This window comes from Nelumbo nucifera, chromosome 1 (assembly GCF_055504915.1).
Source record: "Nelumbo nucifera cultivar China Antique chromosome 1, China Antique-T2T, whole genome shotgun sequence".
Taxonomy (NCBI): Eukaryota; Viridiplantae; Streptophyta; class Magnoliopsida; order Proteales; family Nelumbonaceae; genus Nelumbo; species Nelumbo nucifera.
This window is the reverse complement of record NC_142649.1, coordinates 106,282,757-106,304,974: the sequence shown is the minus strand read 5'-3', so window position 1 is coordinate 106,304,974 and position 22,218 is coordinate 106,282,757. Positions and strand designations below refer to the sequence as shown.

The 22,218-nt window shown below is 40.1% G+C and overlaps 1 long non-coding RNA gene across 1 annotated transcript; it reads right to left on the bottom strand.

The window, feature by feature from the left end:
• Positions 1–9,116: 9,116 nt before the first annotated feature.
• On the bottom strand, positions 9,117–17,076 carry LOC148803667 (uncharacterized). Its single transcript, XR_016078499.1, has 3 exons — positions 16,206–17,076; positions 12,757–13,372; positions 9,117–9,703 (listed from the first exon to the last, which is right to left on the bottom strand). It is a non-coding gene; the product is annotated as an uncharacterized LOC148803667 (long non-coding RNA).
• Positions 17,077–22,218: the final 5,142 nt, after the last annotated feature.

Below are 22,218 nucleotides of genomic sequence, written 5' to 3'. Positions count from 1 at the left end.
AAGAATCAATAGGATGGTACGTGAGCACAGCTTCTTTTCAATCCTTTCTCAAAGAACTGATGTCAAGATCCAATCTTGACTTCTCCCACAACTGGAGATCGAATTGGCAAACAGGGCGGCAAAAACAAGGAGGCGGCAAGAGAGTATTCGCAGGGTGCAGAATTCTCTCTTCTTGATTTCAGCACTAAAGAAAATCTGATGTTGTGTGTCTTCTCAAGGTTGTCGCCCCCTCCTTCTTTTTTTGTTAACCTAAAAGGATTAGCTCCTAATCCAATTAGGAGCTGCTTATCCAAATCATATTTGGATAAGACTTCTCTTCAGGTGATAGGGATAAACCCTTATCTTATCTGCAAATTAGATTAGCTTTCTCCTAATCTCATTAGGAGGTTTCTAGATCTGAATCATATTCAGATCTGAACTCTCTGAGTGGATAAGATTAAGACCCTATCCTATCTGCTAATCCATCTCAGAATTCGCCCCTTTAATTAACTAAATGAATAGCGCAGTTTGAAATGGGTTTAGGCCCATTAAGCTTATGTGCTCACTTAACCTTCCTAATTGCTGCCTAGTTGGGCTTCCTTGTATGGCGTAGGACCCAAGCATTGATCTACACATCAGCCACATGGGTTTGGCCTAGCCTTTGTTACAAGGCTTGGCCAAATACATTGTTAAAGACAGTGCACCCCCTGAAACCCATCGAATGGGCTCTATGGGCCCAACACTTACCCTAAGTGGTCCCTGGGCCAAGCCACCTTGTAACACCCAGGGACTGTGGGCAGATGCAAGATTAGCCCATCAAGTATTATCTTCAATGGTCTTACACTCAACCTCTCAGCCCATAATGATCACACACTGCCCGACAAGAGAGGACCTCTCCCTCGGCTCCAAGGAACAGTGTTGCACTCTCCAATTATATGGATCCCGGGAATTAAATCCTTTTTGCAAACATTTGAGAAGCCATAATATACTTTTATATCTCATATAAAATATACTTTGCAAAACAAATCTCAATGGTTGAAATCGGCTGCCGGCAGTCTTGGTTTCCATCAGTGAGAGTGCATCCCCGATCATTAATTCTGTCCGACAAAGGGGCTGATCCTGTCACTATGATCACCCACTCAGATGAATTCTCGGACTGTCCCAACATACCCAGGTTTTGACCCCCGCTAAGGATCTCACTGATTGGTATATCAAAGACAGCCCAATCCGACACCTAGTGCAGTATCATAATCGAGTCTAGGGGTCGAGTGTAACTTTCCAGTTTTGCCCATCAATCTCCAAGGTCCAGGGCAATACTGGAAATCTGGTCCAGTTTAAAGATTCAATTAATCCTACACTGTATGTGCCTAGGGTCTCACCCTGGCAGCTGAGACAGGCCACCCCAACCGATTTGGTGGCACCACAGTGTCAGCCTTGTCAGGATAGGTCTCCCCAGACCGACCCACTAGCTGTGAACATTCTAAACTAACACGAGTCTCATTAAGTGTCCAGTTTAAGGGTATTGCACAGAAACATACCAAGGGAACATGAATCAAATATGCACTTTTATTCATTTACAATAAACTCATAAAGTACATCATTTTGATTGAAGCTAAGGGCATACAAAACTGTCTAACAGCTCCCACTTGCACTTAGGTCCAATCAGGTACTAGCCGGAGTCCCATGCTTTCCACGTGTTTCTCAAACACTTTCTATGATAGTGGCTTTGTCAATGGGTCTGCTACATTTTTCGCTGATGCTACCTTCTGAATCAGGACGTCCCTTCTACCAACAATCTCCCAGCAGTACGTGGTACTTCCTCTCGATGTGCTTCGACTTCGAGTGGGCTCGTGGCTCCATAGACCGAGCAATGGCTGTTGTCACACAACAATGGGATGGGTGATGTGCTGGACGGAACTACTCCCAACTCGTGAACGGACTTCTTCATCCACACGGCTTCTTTGGCAGCCTCACTTGCGGTAATGTACTCAGCCTCGGTTGTGGAGTCTGCAGTGGACCCCTGTTTGCTGCTTTTCTAGCAAACAGCACACGATCCTATCGTGAAAACATATCCAGATGTAGACTTTCTATCATCTGGGTCTGACTGGAAATCGGCATCTGTATACCCTTGGATCTGTAGTGAGCTACCATCGAATACTAGACAAAACTCTTTTGTCCTTCAAAGGTACTTAAGTATGTTTTTAACAGCAGTCCAATGCTCCTGCCTTAGGTTGGCCTGAAATCTGCTTACTACACTCACTGCCTGAGCTATGTCAGGACGAGTGCACAGCATGGCATACATGATGCTCCCTACGGCTGAGGCATAAGGAATATCTTTCATGCCATCAATCTCCTCAGAAGTCTTGGGAGACATCTTCTTGGAGAGAGTGACTCCATGCCTGAAAGGAACATTTTCTTTCTTGGAGTTTTCCATGCTATATCTCTTGACTATTTTGTCAATGTAAGTAGATTGGGATAATCCTATTATCCGCTTCGATCTATCTCTATAGATTCGAAGACCTAGTATATAGGAGGGTTCTCCAAGATCTTTCATGGAGAATTGTTGTGATATCCATACTTTCACCGTAGTTAACATTCCTACATCATTCCCAATGAGTAGAATGTCATCAACATACAGAACCAAGGACGTAACCTTATCTCCACTGTACTTCCTATAGACACAGGGTTCATCCGGATTCTGCTCGAAGTCAAACGATTTGACAGCAGAATTAAAACGGATGTTCCAACTTCTAGAAGCTTGCTTAAGTCCATAAATGGATCTGTTAAGTTTACATACCATGTTTTCCTGTCCTGCAGCAATGAAGCCTTACGGCTGCTGCATATAGATATCTTCAGTAAGATCTCCATTCAGGAATGCAGTTTTGACATCCATCTGCTAAATCTCATAATCATGGTATGCTGCTACAGCTAGCAGGATCCTAATGGATTTAAGCATGGCCACAGGCGAAAAGGTTTCCTCATAATCGATGCCCTCTTTCTGAGTGTACCCTTTCGCCACCAGACGAGCCTTGAAGGTCTCAACCTTACCATCGGGGCCCTTCTTCCTCTTGTAAATCCATTTGCAACCGATTGCCTTTACCCCGGAGGGCGGATCTACTAGAGTCCAGACTCCATTGGTCTCCATTGAGTCCATCTCTGCTCTCAGGGCCTCCACCCACTTCTGGAAATCTATGTCCAACATAGCTTCCACGTAAGTCACGGGATCCTCCTCACTAGTCGAGGTTTCCACCAGGTAACTATCCTGGTCATAACCATAACGGACTGGTGGCCTGGATACCCGAGTGGATCTTCTAGGTTGGTCGCTACCTGGAACTTGTGGGACATCTCCCACTGCTCCTGAGCTCTCCTCATCAAGAACAATTTCTTGATGATGAGTGTCCAAAATATAATCAGTTTCCAAGAATTGCGCATTTCGACTGCAGAACACTTTTTGCTCACTTGGGTCATAGAATAGATAACCTACAGAGCCTTTTGGGTAGCCTACAAATAGGCAACGATTGGTCTTGGGTTCCAACCTGTCTGCACTCATTCTTTTAATGTGTGCTAGACAACCTCAAATCTTTAAGTATCTGACACTTGGTTTCTTTCCAGTCCAAAGTTCATATGGAGTATTCGGAACCGATTTGGTTGGAACCCGATTCAGCACATAAATCGCAGTCTCTAATGCGTAACTCCAAAAGGATGTGGGTAACTTTGAGTGTATGAGAAGCGACCGGACCATATCCAATAAGGTCCTATTCCTCCTCTCTGAAACACCGTTAAGTTGTGGTGTAGCAGGAGGAGCTAATTGTGATACTATCCCATTGTCCTTTAAGTAGTCCCTGAATTCGTCAGAGAGATACTCGCCACCTCGATCTGATCGAAGGGCTTTAATTTCTCTCCCTAACTGTTTGTCGACCTCTTGTCTAAACTCTTTGAACTTTTCAAAGGATTCAGACTTGTGTCTCATTAGGTACACGTAACCATATCGTGAAAAATCATCTGTGAAGGTGATGAAATACACGTGTTGATTTCGTGTCCTAACACTCAGGGGACCACATACATCAGTATGTATTAGGTCAAGTGTGCCTGTACATCTTTCAGGCTTACCGTTAAATGGTCATTTCGTCATCTTGCCTTGTAGGCAAGGCTCACAAGTGGGAAGATCTTCTACAGTTAGAAAATCCAAAGGACCATCCTTTACCAATCTTGTGATTCGGTCAACACCGATGTGGCCAAGTTGGTAATGCCACAGACACGTGGGATTAACTGTATCACGGGCTCTCTTCTTGGGGATTTCTGCTGACGTGGTTTCGATTATGTTAGTTTCTAGAGAAGGATGTAGAACATAGAGACCGTTCTCCAGTTCCCCGTATGCGATGAATCTGTTGTTTCTTTTAATTGTAATCATATTACTAAAGAAGACAGAATAACCATCTGCACACAGTTTTGAGATAGAAATCAAAATTCTCCTTAAATTTTGAACATAAAGACAATCTTTCAGTACAATTATTCCTTCTCTAAAAAATAACTCCACGGTTCCTATGGCCGCGGCTGCAACAGTTGCAGTAGTCCCCAAGTAGAGTGTGACTTCTCCTTCACTCAGCCTTCTGCTTACCTTGAACCCTGTAGTGAGTTACACGCATGAGTTGAAGCCCTGGAGTCAATACACTAGGACACAGAAGCTACCAACAAATTGGTTTCTATAACACAAGTTTCGAAGTTACCTTTCTTAGATTCCAGGTAGGCAGGACAATTCCTTTTCCAATGGCCGGTCTTCTTGCAGAAGTGACAGGCATCCGATGCTTTGTCTTTCTTCTGCTTCTTGCTCTTAGTGGCTTTCTTCTGAGGCTTCTTTGCCTTCCTCTTTCTCTTGCCTGTCTTGCTAGCTTCAACAAGCATGGCTACAGGCTCATCCTTTCTAATCAGTTCTTCAGCTCTTTGCAACATATTGCTGAGCTCTTGCAAGCTGACATTCAGCTTGTTCATGTTATAGTTCATGATGAACGGATTAAAGGAAGGAGGCAAAGAATTAAGGATAGCATCTATCTGAGTTGCAAGTTCCAGCCCGGATCCAAGAGCCTCCAGTTCATTGATGTATCCCATCATCCGAAGACAATGGTCATGAACTTGTTGACCCTTGGACATTTGTGCGGTCATGAACTGTTTCAAGACCTTTTGTTGAGTAGAACGATTATGCTCTTCATACATCGTCCTGAGACTGTCCAATATGTCATTGGCAAGTTCGATCTGATCGAACTGTCTCTGTATCGGGTTGTCCAAGGAGGCAATGATGTAACACCGGGCAAGGGAGTTTTTCTCTTCCCATTCTTGATAGTCTCTCCTTCGGGCCTCAGAACCCCTATCACCCGGATGCTCCGGGGCAGGATTCTTTGCCACTTTGTCTAGCTTTTCAGAAGGTAGGACCAGCATAAGGTTCCTATACCAGTCAGCATAGTTTGGGCCCTTCAACTTGTTGTCATCAAGCAGTTTTGCAAATGATACGTTTGCCATTTTCTGATAAAAGAGCAAACATCAGTCCACAACCTAATTTGATTCATGTTCATTTCATAGATATGGATTTTAATCTATGATCCATTTCCATTTATTCATCTCTGAGATTTCCCTCCTTTCTCAGTGACAGAGACTACGAGTTGTCTCTGGAAATGTGGGAAATCACATAGGGTGCATGGAGCCAACTGTTTCAGCTGCATAACCCCATCACCTTTCTGTGAAGGATCATATCCACTCATCATATGAGTTTTCCCTTTGGCCTCTGTCAGGCAAGGTTCAAAGCCGTTTTCAGGTAAACCTTTCTGTCCAATGAGTGCTTACCCATCATATTCGTGAACGCCAAGGTACCATGAGAGAGTTCCCATTTTCTGGTGAAGCCCCTCCCACATCGGTCTATGACGCCCCTATCATCATATGAAACACTCAGACAAGCCCAACAGCAAATGGATAGCCCATTTTCTGGTGCGTTTCCTCATTACTGAAAGACCCATCCTCATGCTAATGATGGAAGGCCTTTAGAGAGTTCATCATATGAATCTCCCTATCACATGCACTCATATTAGCCGGAGGGAACACTTAATTACGCCCTAGTTATTATTTTAGGTCAAACCAAAGTGGCTCCCACTGACTTTCATAAAGCTAGATTTCGGTGGGCCTAAATCGGCTAGGGTTCCGCACGTAACCTCTTGATGAGGTGTGGGGCCCACCACTGAGGGAGGTCATCCAATGACCAAAAGGGACACCATGGCAATGATGTGCATTCAGCCATGGTGTAAGCAAGAGCCACTGTCGATTGAGCATGGGCCAAGTATTTATGGCCCATGTACGTAGCACATCACACATCCATACATCACATGCAGGGATAAATTGATCCAATCAATTAATCATCTGTAAGGCCCATTTGAAGCCCATAATATTAACCATTAATATTATCTAGGTATATGGGCCGAATGGTTCAGCCCATATAGCTTTAAATGTTAAGTGGGCTTTTAGCAGTTTTAACCTTTTAAAACTGGGCCTTTACAGGTTGGGCCGAATTAACCATTTAATTAAACACCAATCCTTAGGCCCATTAGTGGGAAAATTAGGGCTGACTTTCAGCCTTGATTAAACCCTAGATTCGGTTCAAACTATTTGAACCAATCTTGGTTCAAATGGGTCTAGGGTTTGATCTTTAATTAAATCTTTAATTCAAGAAAATAATTTGAAATTAAATACTGATAAAAGAAAAACAAGAATCAGTCAATCAGGGCTATTTGCACAATCCATCCTGCAAAATAGAGGTTAGATCACAGAATGCAGTTTCAAAAACTGCAAATCGCAGATAGCGATTCTCCCATCTGCGAAATCTCCTTCTCTGCGAAATCTCCTTTTCTGCGCCGCCATCTTCGATCCAAAATAAAATAAATAGAAATCCTATTTCTATTAACAATTACATCAGATCGAATACCTATACATTGAGTCTATAAATAAAAAAAAAATTATTTATAGACCAAAATAATTCAAGAACTGCAAAATCGCAGGTTCCCTGCGCAAACCAAGAACTCGATCTCCTCTTGTACGAACAGCCCATAAATCAAGAAAATCATAAAGAACAATTCTAAATAATAATCAGATTTATGTAAAATTAATTTCAGATTATTCGCCCATTCAGTTTGGGAACAAATTTCCCAAAACCCATATCTGCGCAAATCGGGTAGAACACCTTCTGCCCATTTGCGCAGGTTCAGATCTGAAACAAACTGGTTCAAGATTTGAACCTGGCTCTGATACCACTGAAGGGATGAGATCCATCCTATGGACGCCCAAAGATTGCGGAATAAGGGGCGAATTTCAAAAAAAAATTCTCTACCTTCAACTAGGAATCGCATTCCCTATTTAGAAAATCATATTTTCAAGGATCATTCTTGAACCTTAAACTGAATCAGATCTGAACCAAAAGGAGTAGGGGAGAATTATACCTGATACGGAGAAGTAGTATCTCCCAATGGAGATGTTCACGCCCAAGGAAGGATCCAAAAACTGCTCTCATTGAAGATGGCGCAGTGCAGGATGGAGCAGAATTAGTAGTGTTCTTCTCCAAGAACTCTGTCCTTCGCAAGAATCAGCAGGATGATACATGAGCACAACTTCCTTTCAATCCTTTCTCAAAGAACTGATGTCAAGATCCAATCTTGACTTCTCCCACAACTGGAGATCAAATTGGAAACAGAGCGGCAAGAACAAGGAGGCGGCAAGAGAGTATTCGCAGGGTGCAAAATTCTCTCTTCTTGATTTCAGCACTAAAGAAAATCTGATGTTATGTGTCTTCTCAAGGCTGCCGCCCCCTCCTTTTTTTGTTAACCTAAAAGGATTAGCTCCTAATCCAATTAGGAACAGCTTATCCAAATCATATTTGGATAAGACTTCTCTTCAGGTGATAGGGATAAACCCTTATCTTATCTGCAGATTAGATTAGCTTTCTCCTAATCTCATTAGGAGGTTTCTAGATCTGAATCATATTCAGATCTGAACTCTCTGAGTGGATAAGATTAAGACCCTATCCTATCTGCTAATCCATCTCAGAATTTGCCCCTTTAATTAACTAAATGAATAGCCCAGTTCGAAATGGGCTTTAGGCCCATTAAGCTTATGTGCTCACTTAACCTTCCTAACTACTGCCTAGTTGGGCTTCCTTGTATGGCATGGGACCCAAGCATTGATCTACACATCAGCCACATGGGTTCGGCCCAGCCTTTGTTACAAGGCCTGGCCAAATACACTGTTAAAGACAGTGCACCCCCTGAAACCCATTGAATGGGCTCTATGGGCCCAACACTTACCCTAAGTGGTCCCTGGGCCAAGCCACCTTGTAACACCCAGGGACTGTGGGCAGATGCAAGATTAGCCCATCAAGTATTATCCTCAATGGTCTTACACTCAACCTCTCAGCCCATAATGGTCACACACTGCCCGACAAGAGAGGACCTCTCCCTCGACTGCAAGGAACAGTGTTGCACTCTCCACTTATATGGATCCCGGGAATTAAAACATTTTTGCAAACATTTGAGAAACCATAATATACTTTTATATCTCATATAAAATATACTTTGCAAAACAAATTTCAACGGTTGAAATCGGCTGCCGGTAGTCTTGGTTTCCATCAGTGAGAGTGCATCCCCGATCATTACCTTTGTCCGACAAAGGGGCTAATCCTGTCACTATGATCACCCACTCAGATGAATTCTCGGACTGTCCCAACATACCCAGGTTTTGACCCCCGCTAAGGATCTCACTGATTGGTATATCAAAGACAACCCAATCCGACACCTAGTGCAGTATCATAATCGAGTCTAGGGGTCGGGTGTAATTTTCCAGTTTTGCCCATCAATCTCCAAGGTCCAGGGCAATATTGGAAATCTGGTCCAGTTCAAAGATTCAATTAATCCTACACTGTATGTGCCTAGGGTCTCACCCTAGTAGCTGAGACAGGCCACCCCAACCGATTTGGTGGCACCACAGTGTCAGCCTTGTCAGGATAGGTCTCCCCAGACCGACCCACTAGCTGTGAACATTCTAAACTAACACGAGTCTCATTAAGTGTCCAGATTACGGGTATTACACAGAAACATACCAAGGGAACATGAATCAAATATGCACTTTTATTCATTTACAATAAACTCATAAAGTACATCATTCTGATTGAAGCTAAGGGCATACAAAACTGTCTAACACATTCCTCATTTTAGCAGTTTTAGAAGGGGAAAAATATTTAGAGAGAAAGAGGCTGGCCATTTCATCCCACGTAGCTATTGATCCTGCTGGTAATGAATTCAACCATGTTTTGGCTTTATCCTTCAAAGAAAATGGGAATAACCTCAGCCTAATGGCATCATCACTTACTCCATTGTGTTTGAAGGTGTCACATATTTCTAAAAAGTTAGAAATGTGTGCATTGGGATCTTCGTGGGCCAAACCACAGAATTGCACCGTGTTTTGAATTATTTGTATGATGGCTGGTTTGATCTCAAAGTTGTTAGCAGCAATATTGGGCCTGATAATGCTGGAGGCAGCTCCAGTGAGTGTGGGTTTGGCATAATCCATCATAGTCCTCTGTTCAGCTATTTCTTGAGCTTCTTGAGCTTCTTGCTGGACTTGTCTGGCTGCTCTTAGACGGACACAGAGAGTTCTTTCAATCTCTGGGTCGTAGAGGATTTCCTCCAGCTCGACTCTGCTTGTCAGAAACTATGAAAGTTAAGGCAATAAACAAGATAATACAAAAGAATATAAATAACTAACCTTATTACAACTGAAAATGTATAGTGAATTATTGGAATACAAAAACCTACATCCTAAAATAAATAAATGCAGCTATCTAAAAACAGATCTGAACCAACATCTTATTCAATATACAGAATTCAGTAGCAATTTACAAATTCTTAATCAGTAACCTCTGAGAGTAGAACAACAGTTTACAAATTCCTTCTCTTCACATTGCTGAAATCAGTAATGAGATTACACAGATCTGAACTGCTGAGACCTGAAATCTCAGTAGCTACTGAGAACAGTACTATATAGATCTGAAATCAGATCTGAAATCTTAGCAGCTACTGAGGACAGCCATATGCGGATCAGCAGTGACTGTGTTCAGGTCTGAGCTTCAAATGGAAAGGCTACTGCGTGCTACTGAAGGTCAATACACAGAGCTGAAATCAGTGTAAATAGGATTGTGAGATAGCAATTCAGATATCAGTTCTACACAAAATTGAGATCAGATCTGAAATCTCAGAAGCTACTGACAACACCAATAACAACAGCTACTGATACTTAGAACAGTTGTGACTGCTACTGAGATCAGATCTGAATTCGGTAGCCACTGAGAATAGTACAATTGTGTTCAGATCTGATTGCAGAAGTGATAGGTAAGGTAATCAAATCTGAAGTCTCATTATTTTCATAAGAAAAAGCAGACCAAAAAGAGCAGAAGGTAAAGCAACTATACTGAGTTCAGATCTGCAATCTAAGTTCACACCACTAACCTTATTGAGTACAGATGCTATGCATGGTTTTTACACATTCAGATCTGAAATTTATGAGGGTACATGTATAAATCATTTACACATTCAGATCTGCAATCTTAGATTTCAGTAGCTTGCATGGCTGCCATCTACTGTGATCAGGGCTGATGTGAGAATTCAGCAAGGAGAATTGGTGTATACAGATCCGAAATCAGTGGTTATGAATGGTAGCAAAGTTTCAGGTTTGTATATCAGATCTGTTCTAACTTGCTTCTCATAAGACCTGCTAAATCTCCGAATTGATGTAGGTTTCAGATCTGAAATCATGGTGAATACAGGTCTGATTTCAGATTTGAAACTTTGAATTGAAAGCACCAAGTTAAAACAAAAATGCTTCATTAAGTGTTCAAATCTGATTGCAAAAGTGATAAGCAGTGAGATCAGATCTGAACCACAAAATATGCAAGCAATTATAGCAATAAGTTCAGGTCTGAATTCTATAAATCATAGTTAATGCAATCAGAACTGTACTAGCCGCCTATGCATCATTCAACCATATATTGATAATTTTCTTTTTTTTTTCTTTTCTTTTGAGATTAAATAGAAGACAAAGAAGTAATACAACTATACTACTGAACAAAAACAGAAACCAAATATGAAGCAATTCAGCAATAGGAAAGAAGACCAGCTTCATCAGTAATGAAAGCTATTGCATTCAAATCTGAATTCTAAGATGCAGAATTAAAAATCAGCAATGTATGCAGAGCTAAAAATCAGATTAACAGTAATAGGAAAATTCAGATCTGAATTATACTACAGATATCAGAAAATACAGATCTGAATCCTACTACAAAGGAAAGAGAATTCAGATTAACTAGTGTAGAACAAAAAGAAAAGATTACCTAAATCAGTAATGTGAGTGTGTGCAGATCTGAAGGACTACATCTACCAGCTATACTACTGAATTAGAACAGCTATGTATATTTTTTTTCTGGGTATTCAGATCTGAATTCTGATTTCAACAATGAAAAGTAATGTATACAGATCTGAACCACACCCTTTTTATCAAATATGCAAACTAGAATGCAGCTCTACTACTGAGACTAAATCAGAAATCAAAGATGAAGTAGATCATTAATAGGAAAGAGAACTAACTAGATCAGCAATGGAGTTTCATGCATACTAATTTGAACTATAATGCACCGAATTGAAAATTAGATTAACAGTGGCTAATTGTTCCTAATATTGGTACAATAAGTCCCTGGCAACGGCACCAAAAACTTGATGTGTGGCTCATTGTAACACTAGCAAGTGCACTAGCCGCCCAAGTAATAGAGTAGTGAGTAGAGTATCATTCCCACGAAGACTTATGTAGCAACTACTAGTAATAAATCAGTCTACTGTTATCTGATCAGCTGAAATGTAAAACTAATGAAAATCTGAAATTCTAACTACAAAGTTATTTCTAATACATTGGACCAAACACCTTGTATGCAAGTGAGGAGACAAGCTAAAGATGCATAGAAAAATAAATTCAGCAACTAGTTTTCTAGGCAATTCGAGTAGAATAGGATTCAGCCTTGGTTTGGTGAAATCCCAAAGCAATGAACAGCCTCTCTCGAGCACATGTTCAAACTATGCATGAGTGATGGTCCTTATATCTCTATCAAGGATCTAATCACCATGCATGCATTCAGATCTACCAATTCTAGGGCTTCATTCAGCTGGATGATCATCAACTCAGCTGAATGAACACCAACCGAATTGTGCAAGTTATCTCTAACCTTGCACTCAATTCGGCTCTTGATTGGCAGATCTGAAATCTTAGAGTCTTTTTCAAGCACTCTAGTTATTCCAAGAAAGAGAAACAATTCGGCCAAACTGAATTAAAGCTACATGAATTCTTTCTCAAGTAATTCAGGTATTACAAGTTCATGATCTGAAATCACAGATCTGATTTTATAGAATGACAGTTTGGATCTCACTATTTCATGATCTGAATTTACAGATCTGAGATTGGAAAATAGCAATTCATACCTTGTAAATTCATGATCTGAAATTTCAGATCTGAGATTTCAGAATAGCAGTTCGGCCAACAAACCACAATTGATATTCCAAACAAGAAACTTCAAGATTGAATCTACTTTACTCGAATGAACTGAGAAAACAAATTACAGAATTGAATTTGCATAATACATGCTTTGATTACAACAAGAAAGGAAAATTTGATAGAGAAATTACATAAATCTTAGCTGAATTCGATTACCAATTTGTGTAGAAATCAAGTGAGGACGAAACCTTGATCTCCAATTGCTTTCTGCCCCTTCGAATTCAGCTTCTTCTTCTCTTGAATCTGCTTGTTCCTCCTCTCTTCTCCTCTCTTGCGCCTATCTCTCTCTCTTCTCTCTTAGAACAAGAGCTCAAGGAGAGTTTGAAATCAGATGTTGGACCCTTTTTCTCCCTCTAGAGGCCTCCTTATATAGGCTTTCAAGGAAGCTCTTGTTTCTTCTTGAAGTCTCTAGAATTGGGTGTATTACACCCCTCATGAACCTTCTAGAGTGCTCCCTCCTTCTCTTCAAGAAACTTTTAGGAGTTGCCACCCCTAGCTCCCTTTGGGTTGCTATTTGGGCTGCAATTTAGCTTGCTTTTGAGCACATGTGGGCTGCACTCTAGGCTGTTCTTTGGGCTGAAAATGGGTTGGGCCGAAATTTCCTTCTTGCCAGGCTTCTTCCCTTGGGTTTTCCAGAGTTAGCTTGCACTACTTGGGCCGAATGAAACTCCCTTGCTCTCAAGGCTGGGCTGGGCTGGGCTGAATTTGATAAATTTTGGGCTTTCTTTTCTTGCTTTTGCCTTCTTTTTCTTGAGTTGGCTGCCCCTGAATTCTTTATTGCAATTAAGATAAAAATAGGGCAAAATTTAATTAAACCGGCATAAAATTTAATGCAAAAACCTCATAAAATATAGATAAATTGTAGGTTCATCAATCCATATCATGGCTTGGAAATCAGAAAAGTGTAGTCTGGAGCAATGCTAAATTCAATGTTTATCGAGAAAATGGCGTATTACTATCAACAGTGCAATGATGTGACATCATCTTGAACGTTGAATAATATAGATCAATGTTAAAAACGTTACTACCAGCATTGATACCAAACAAAACCAATATTATTTTTTCAAAAAACATCAATATGGTAGCACCGATTCCAAACAAAAAAAATGGTGATTAAAACAATGCAATTAATGTTCCCAGCACTGATACAAACACCTAATATATTGAATGTTCTCATCTTGAGCCAAAGGTCTCCGACGGATCACACCAGGCGTTAGTTTTGGTTTTGCGGTGTCTGACCCCTGAAATTATGGTTCAATTTTTTTCAACTCACACTTTTTTTCTCGATTTTCAGGTTGAAAGAGGATTTGGTCCTGGACCCTGGACCCTTGTAGTATGAAGGTATTTTCTATGCACAGTTGTAAAAGGCTGTACAAACGGTATAAGCACTGAAGCCAATCTCTCAGCTCACACATGATCGGTCTGACATAAAAAAGTTAATGTCGTTATCATTCTTCCATTCCATTTTCTCCCCACCTCCCCTCTCTCAATCTCCATCTTTTTTTTCTTTTCTTTGTTTGCTTTCATATTTGGCATTTCTTTTTTTTTTTGTTAAAGTAATTTTAGATCAGGTAATTGGATGTCCAATGTTGGTCGTCAGGTATTTTCAGAAATTTTTTCTTTTTTAAGGTTTCATTGGAATTGAATTTAAATCGATTTTGTGTGGGATATCCAATAAAATTATCGAATTCAATTCAAATCTTTATTTTACAAATCTATCGTATTTTTATTGAATTTAAATTAAGGCTGTTTACAGGTCGGTTTGATTTATTTATAGTAAAATTTACACAACATTTTGGCAACCAAATTGAACATCTCGAGTTGGCTATTATGCCATCCAACATAAAAATGTTGTCCTTCAAACCAAATCAAGACCTTCTGTAAATACAAATTTTGTGATAAATTTGGAGTACAAAAATTAATGCGGATAAATTTAAAGGAATTTAACTTTTTTTCAGAAATTTAAATGGGATATAAACTCTCTTTTTTTTTGCAAATCAAATTCTCTGATTCTCTTGTCTTGGACGAAAGCCAAAACCGCGACTAGAACTTATAATTATGAAAAGCAAGTAATGCCCAACCTTGTGTTAACAAAGATTTACTCACGCTCAATCAATAATTAGAACGTGAACAACCGAAAGTAATGTCTTCGCTTGTAGAATTGACGGAAGTCTTTTGGATCACGGGAGTTTGAAGATCGGAACTTCATGGGTTGATGTTATAGCAATTTAGGTGCTTCGGCAATTGAAGAGTTAGAGTCCTCCTTTTTTCTTCTTTCGTTTTCAAAAGCAAAAGAAGCGATCAGAGATAGACGGAAACGGTCGGAGATGAACGGAAGTGGTGGTTGAAAGGGGGGAGCCGAATTGGAGAAAGACCATCCAAACAAGTAGACCCCCCATCCCCTTTTATAGTGAAAGACCTTGTCCAATTCAGATTTGATTGAGAATCAAGCATTTAATTTGGGGGACCCACAAGATTTTAATTTGTGGTTTAATTTAAAGACCTATTAAGAAAGGAATTGGATTTGCCCCCCTCCCATTTAAAGACACATGCCACTTGGCAAAAAGGGGTTGGGCCTAATGCAACTTTTACTTTATTTGTACTTCCAAACTTAGCCGAATAATCAATCTCTCTTGTGATAAATTTATGATTCTAATTAGAAGTTAATTAGGAAATGAATTGGATTTATCCTCCTATTTAAAGACCAATGCCACTTGGCAAAGAGGAATTGGATCCATACAATTCCCCAAACTTCTTTTTTTTGGCCGAACTTGACTTCCCAACTTTGGCTTAATCCATCAAGCCTTCTTGTATAATTTCCTTTTTAAATAGGATTCTTTAAGATTTAGGAGATCTGCCCTTTGAATGGCAGGTTTGAATTTAGGACTTCACTTTTTTTTTTTTTTTCCTTAACTACTGCAATAAAAATTTGGAGTTTAAGCCCATGTGCTTAACTCTTTCTTGGGCCAATTCTTTTCAGTGGGCCCAATTGCTCCAAATAGGCTCGTCTCCCTTTCATTTTTTTGTTTTTTTATCAACAAATGCCCCAAGTCGGTGGTTGCTATTGTAATTAGCAATTGCACCTCTCACTGAACCACCCAATTACAAAATACGGAAAGGGGAGATTCACTTTCTATTTAGTTTTTTTTTTATGATTATTATTCTTTTTAACAGCTGCCCTTTTTGACTTTGTAGAAACTTCATATAATGTAATGAGGCTGCCGCACCATGCTTTAAGCACATCTCCCAACTTCTGTCGCACCTCTCAACACTAGGCATCCTTGTATAGTGGACTGACATCAATCCTTCCCGTAACAGTCACTCCTTGTAGAGATCAGGTATCCTCTCCCAACTTCTTGCTTCTCTTCTTTGCTGGATAAACTGATGCCATTGACTTGTTTAGCAACCATCAAGTCTAAGACAAAAGTGACGTTATTGACTCTTCTTCACTTCCTCGTTTCTCGTCTCCTTTTTTATTTATTTATCAAGGCTGTGACTTTGTCTTTAGAATCATCTCTAGAATTACCTTCGAAAATCACTATTCTACTAAAAAAGAATTCGAAAATAAAAATTAAAAAACCAAAAATAAAATAGGATGACTATACCTAAAACTTAATGCAATTAATCTCTCTTTTTTTCTCTTCTGCAGTCCCATAATGCTCCGATACCCCACTTTTCGCTATTACGTCCTGTAAAATCAAAGAGAAATAAGAATTAAATTGAGATAACGGATCAAGTAATCAAACAAAAAAGAAAAAAATAATAAAACAAATCCGGACAAAGTAAATAAAAATTTCTCCGTGCTTCCCCAGCAACGGTGCCAAAAACTTGGTGTGTCCGGAAGCGTGTCGTTAAGCACTTCGGAACACCAGTTTAATATTTATAAAATTTTTTTCGATTCTCAAACAATTACAAACGCGGTAAAATGATGAGAACGGGTCGTATCCACAGGGAAGCGGGGGAAAAATTAATACGTACTCAAATCCGGACAAGAGAACACAAGATGGAAGATGGAAGTGCAGAAATATAAAAATTGATTAATTAAACTAAATAAGATAGCATTCAAACATTGCAGAAATTAAAAGTGCAGAAAAATAAATAAATAAATACAGCAATAATTAAATAAAAGAAACTAATTAAAATGTTTGTAATCCGATTAGAGGTAGCAATCTCTGGATCTCTCCTTCGACTCGAACTTCTCGAGCTAGGCCTTTCGTCTTACCTGGCTGAAATACAGATCTGCAGAAAAGAAAATGAAAATCAAATAGAATGAAAAAAAATTGTAGAAATGAAATAACGAAACTAGAATTAAAAGAACAAAAATAAAATCAAAGACTAATGGTTGGGATCCAAATCCAGAGGTGGTAGTAGTGGTGTTGGCGAACTGCAAGCAAGAACACCTGGGCATCCTCCTCTTCCTCTACCCTTGAACTTCTCAAGATCAACCATGTGTCTTACTTGGGAGCAGAATCCAACCCTTTCTTAGGAGCTATTGGGTCATTTTTATAGAAAAAGGTGGATACAATTGGGATTAGAGAGAAAGAAGGGGGCGGAAGTTGGGTTTTAGCAAAGATATGGGCGCCCTAGGGTTTCTAATGGAGGGTTAGGATGGTTTTGGGGTGATCCTAGGGCTGAGAAGAAAAGGAGATGGCACCCAATATTACGTAGGGCTGAGATTTGGGTGCCTAGAAATGAATGGAAGAGATTGAGGTGCCTAGGGTTGAAAGGTGGAGATTAAAAGATGTGGGTGGTGCCCTAGAGTGGATGGCTGAGATAAAAGATGGAATTGAGGGCTGATATCTAGTGGTTAGGGGCTGAATGGTGAGGATTAGCAGTTAGGTGGTGCCCTAGGGTTTAAAAGCTACAAAAGAGTGACCTAGAATGAATGGTGGAGATTAAGAGTGGAGGGTAGAGATTAAACAGTTGGGGGCGGCTTGGGTTTGCTAAGGAGGAAAAGAATTGGTTAAAAGGCTTCCTAGGGTTTGCTAAGGAGAGGGGAGCATGCTAATATAGTAGGAGGGGCACCAAACTAAGTTTAGCAGATAAGAGGCGCCCTCCTGTTCTCAGTTTTTCACAAAAACACCCCCTCTCTCAGTTGAACTTCACACCAGCTTCCCAAAAACTGCATTTCAGTCGTCTAACTTCCCCAAATTTTCACAAAATTTGTATAGAACCCCTCAGAGGTCACAACATTGAATTTAACTAGGAAAAGGGCATGCTTTGACTATTCTAAGGCCGAAAATACCCTTGAAATGATGCCCTTAAGACATCAAAATGCAGAGTTATCACACCCCCCAACATAACCATTGCTAGTCCCTTAACAATGCGGCCTTAAAATTACACTGATCATAGAGATCCTTCCCATCTCAAGATCATCCCTAATAGAATTAGTCAGGTATCTTGATTCCAGCATTCTCAATCTCTGTATAGATCGGTATTGGGCTTAAGGGGTAAAACTATCTTACTTTGAATATTACAAAAACTTGGCTTAAAAATGTTATTTACCCTTCTATTTGCAGTCTGTCTTAATAAGCTGAGATTGATTTTTAAAATCAGACATGTATTCTTCTTATCATTTTTTATAGTGGATTTCTACCCTGAACTTAATTTGCACAATTATTTCTATTGTTACCTTCCACCGTTTGACGTGAATCTCGACACTTGCCTTAGGTGAAGAGACCCGGTTACTAAGTCTAGGGTATCCATTGACCTTTTATTCTCTCTTTCTCTCTCTCTCTCTCTCTCTTTTTCTTTGCAACACTATTTAGTGCAGTCCACTATTTCTAACAATTTGAAAAATTTTTTTCTAATTTCTCCATCTTTCTCTTCTTATCTTGGTAGAGGCAAACTTGAGAGTATTTTCCAATTTCTAAACGGTTTCAACAATATTCAAATAAGACCAATTTTTACTCCTATCACTTGCTACCAATTTCTACAAAATTTTAAATTCTTTTATCAGTTTCCTTAACTTTTTCTGTTTGGGAATCTCTTTTAATGGAAAAATGTTAATAATTTTTCAGTGAAATTTTAATTCTACATTTGTAAAGGCTTAGCTTCTCATCCTTTTTTTTTCAATTTTTCTCTTTCTCTTTCCTCACCCCCCAACTTAAATGTCATTGTCCCTAATGGCATGACTAGAATGATGCAAAAAAGGATTTGGTCCAAAGGGAACAATGAATAGGGTTTTTTTGAGGGGCTCAAGGTCTGCCACCTGGTCTCGAATCAAAAGAAGAAAAAGAACTCAAATCCTAAAAGCAAAAGTAGTTGAAAACAAGGCTCAGACTGGGCTAACCAAGGGGTAAATAGATTATTTAAAAAGTCATCCACTATATCTACCTTGAACTCATCTTCCCCTAGGTTTGGATACTTAGAGGCACTACAAACGTTTAATCAGACTTTCTGCACCCCTAATGAAAAGTTCATTTCTCCCGATTTACAGTTGATGTGTGTATTGGCCGTTGCTAGAAACAGACAACTTAAGATTATGGGATATGGTTCAATTCCTTGGTTGGGGTCATATTTGGGACGATAAAATCTATTAGGAAGTGACAACCCTCTACCCTGACAATGACGTCCTCAATAACACTTCAAGGAGTCTTGACTGACCAATCAGCGAGTTACAGAATTATCGGGGTAGGTTTTAACTCGCCGGTCCTGAACCTATCATAAATGAACGGAAGTAGATTTCTACTGGCCCCAAGATCCAATAGGGTTCGATCGAAGGTGATTCCAGAGATGACACGACTCGTGAGAGGAGCACCAGGGTCTTTCATTTTACAAGGAAGTTGGTTTAGGAGAATTGCACCAACTCTCATCGTTTGAGTACACAGCTCTTTTAAGAACTTGGCATAGGCCAAGACATGCTGGATCATGTCGAGGAGAGGGAAGTTAATATGGACTTCCCAGTTCTCCTCGTTGCGAGTCTCTTTGTTCTTTTGCGTCGGCCCGACTATGAGTGCAGTTGGAAAGGGGATCATAGGTTGGTTCACTAAAGGCTTGTCTTCTAAAGTTTCCTTTCCTTCTTCTTCTCCCCCCAGCTTAAGGTCTTCTTGCTCCTTTTCACTAACTCTCTTTTTCTCACATGGGTCCTCTAAAATCCTCCCACTCCTTAAGGTTGTAATAGGCTTGGTATTTTCAAGCTGAAGGTTCTTAGGAAGTGGTTGAATTTGTTGAGGAGGAAAACTCGGTGGCTGATTTCTAGGATTCACAACCGGTTGACTTGGTAGTTGCCCTACTTCTCTCCTCTTCTTGGCTTCAGCTAATTGTCTTATTTGGCTCTCTAATCTATCGATGGATTGCTACTAATTTAGGATCAGCTGCATGAATTGGCCATCGACTATGCAGGTCTGAGGAGGTTGTGGGTAAGCCTGATAAGGTTGGGCCGGTTGCTTCCTAGGATACATCTACTAGAATTGGCTCTGCCCTTGTAGCCTCTGAAATTGCTGGGCCATGGAGTTTGATGAGTGGTACTGTTGGGACTGTATATAGGTTTTACATGGTTGAACCGGTTGAGTCCTAGGGTAATCTTTGTACTCCCAGTGGGTCTGGGCTTCAGACCATTGAGAGTGCACATCTGGCAGGGAGGTTTCTTGGGCTTGGGCCCTATAAGTGAAGTTGGGCTGATTTTCCCACCCAGGGTTATATGGACTAAAGAATGGGTTAGCATTAGATTGGAAAAATCTATTGGCCGCATGTCCTTGGTTTGGATTGACTGGTTGACATGAGCATGCCGTAGGGCACTGTCTAACATGATGGGCTGGGCTTGCACAGATGGAACATGATGGATAGGATGACAAGGTTGGGTATAGGCCACTTTGTTGACAATATGCAAGACTTGGTCAATTCTGTGGACCATCCCATTAATCTTGTCTAGTTGTCGAGACACATGGTTCCTAATGGAGGAGAATTTGGCCCGACCTCGTGAAAGGGAGACACGTGGATGTGACTCAGCATAAGCGACAACTCGACGTAATCAAATCGGCACGTGGACATGACTCAACACGGGTGACAAATCAGCATAAATCAGCTGGCTACAAAGGGCACTTCGGCATTCGTGTCAGGGCGGACCTAAGGAACACGAGCTCGAGAAGCTTGCTACCAATCAGCTCGCCTACCGTTCAGACCTCCGCATGGCAACCTCGAGGAGCACACCTCCGTACTTTGTATCCCACAGGACCGTACTTTGTAACGGTTACATTAGTTCACCAACTCCTCGGTTCTGACGGTAAGAGACAGTCTTACCGTTTGACGGCATTTCACCCACCTAACACGCAAGCAAGTCCCATCACAACAGGGATCCAGTAACCGTTCCACCAACCCGCATGGACTCTAGTATATAAAGACTCCGTCCCCCTAGGGGCAAGGGTACGTTCTATTTTTGTTGTTGTGTGTGTAATCTTTGCTCTCTAGCTCTCTCACTGTTATCATCTTCAAGCTCTCTACTACCATTGTGTTCTAACTTAGCCATCGGAGTGTCCCTGCCGGGTGAGCCACCCCAAGGTCTCTGACTCATCTCTTTCAGGAACCCTAGTTCTCGTCGTTGCTGACAGCCAGATCGTATCCAGCAGGGAGCAGCCGGATTATGCCACATCAATTCCAATCCATCTGTGGTTCAGGTTGGAAGTAGTTTCTCATTCCACAAACTCCGACCATTGAATTCATTTTGTTTTAACCCCCTTTTTCTTCTTCTTCTTTTTTTTTGAAATTTAAAATTCAAATTTTGAATTTTAATTTCAAATTTTGATTTTGAAATTTAAACTCAAATTTTTAAATTTCTCCCCTTTTTATGTTTTTATTTTTTTATTTTTTATATTTTTTTATATTTATTATTTTAATTTTCTATCTTTTTTTTTAATTCAAAATTTAAATTTTTGAAATTTAAATTCAAATTCAGATTTTAAAATTTAAATTCAAATTTGAACTTTTAAATTTAAAAAATGCAAGTAAATCAAGCACACAACCTAGGGGATGACCTAGGGTTTCCTAAACTAGTGGTTCAACCAATGTGAATCCTTTTAGGTTCACTTGGAATTACACCACTTCCCTTGGTTAGCTAGGTAAGAGGTGGGGATGTGGGAGGCTCCCCTTGCTCTCGCAAGGACCTAATTAAGTAACCACAAAACCTGCTTAGGCGTAGCTGTTTAACCTCTTTCCTTAGACACCAACCACCAGTTGTGGAAAGTAATTACAAGCTTTCCTAAAATTCAGCACACCTTTGAACCAAATGTGAGGCTTCCCTAAAGGATCTTGCTATCCAAATTTTAAATTAGAGTTTAGAGTGAACCGCATGTGAAAGGTGGTGATTTTTGGGCCAAGGAAGGGTGATGAAATCCCCACCTTATCTTATTTAAGTTGAATGCGCTTAAAATGGATTAACGGAGAAGAAAAATAAACAAAACAAATGCAACTAATTACAATGCATGAACAAGAATTTCTAATATGCAATTCAACAATATAACATAAAAGAATAAAATAAACTAAGCAAGAGAAACAATTAAAATGATAAAAAGAAAGAAAATCCTAACACATTCACAAATAGCAATTATAATTTAACAATTAAATAAACCTATATGATGCATGCTCTAGAATATGAAACCCTAAATGTTGGGATGCAAATGC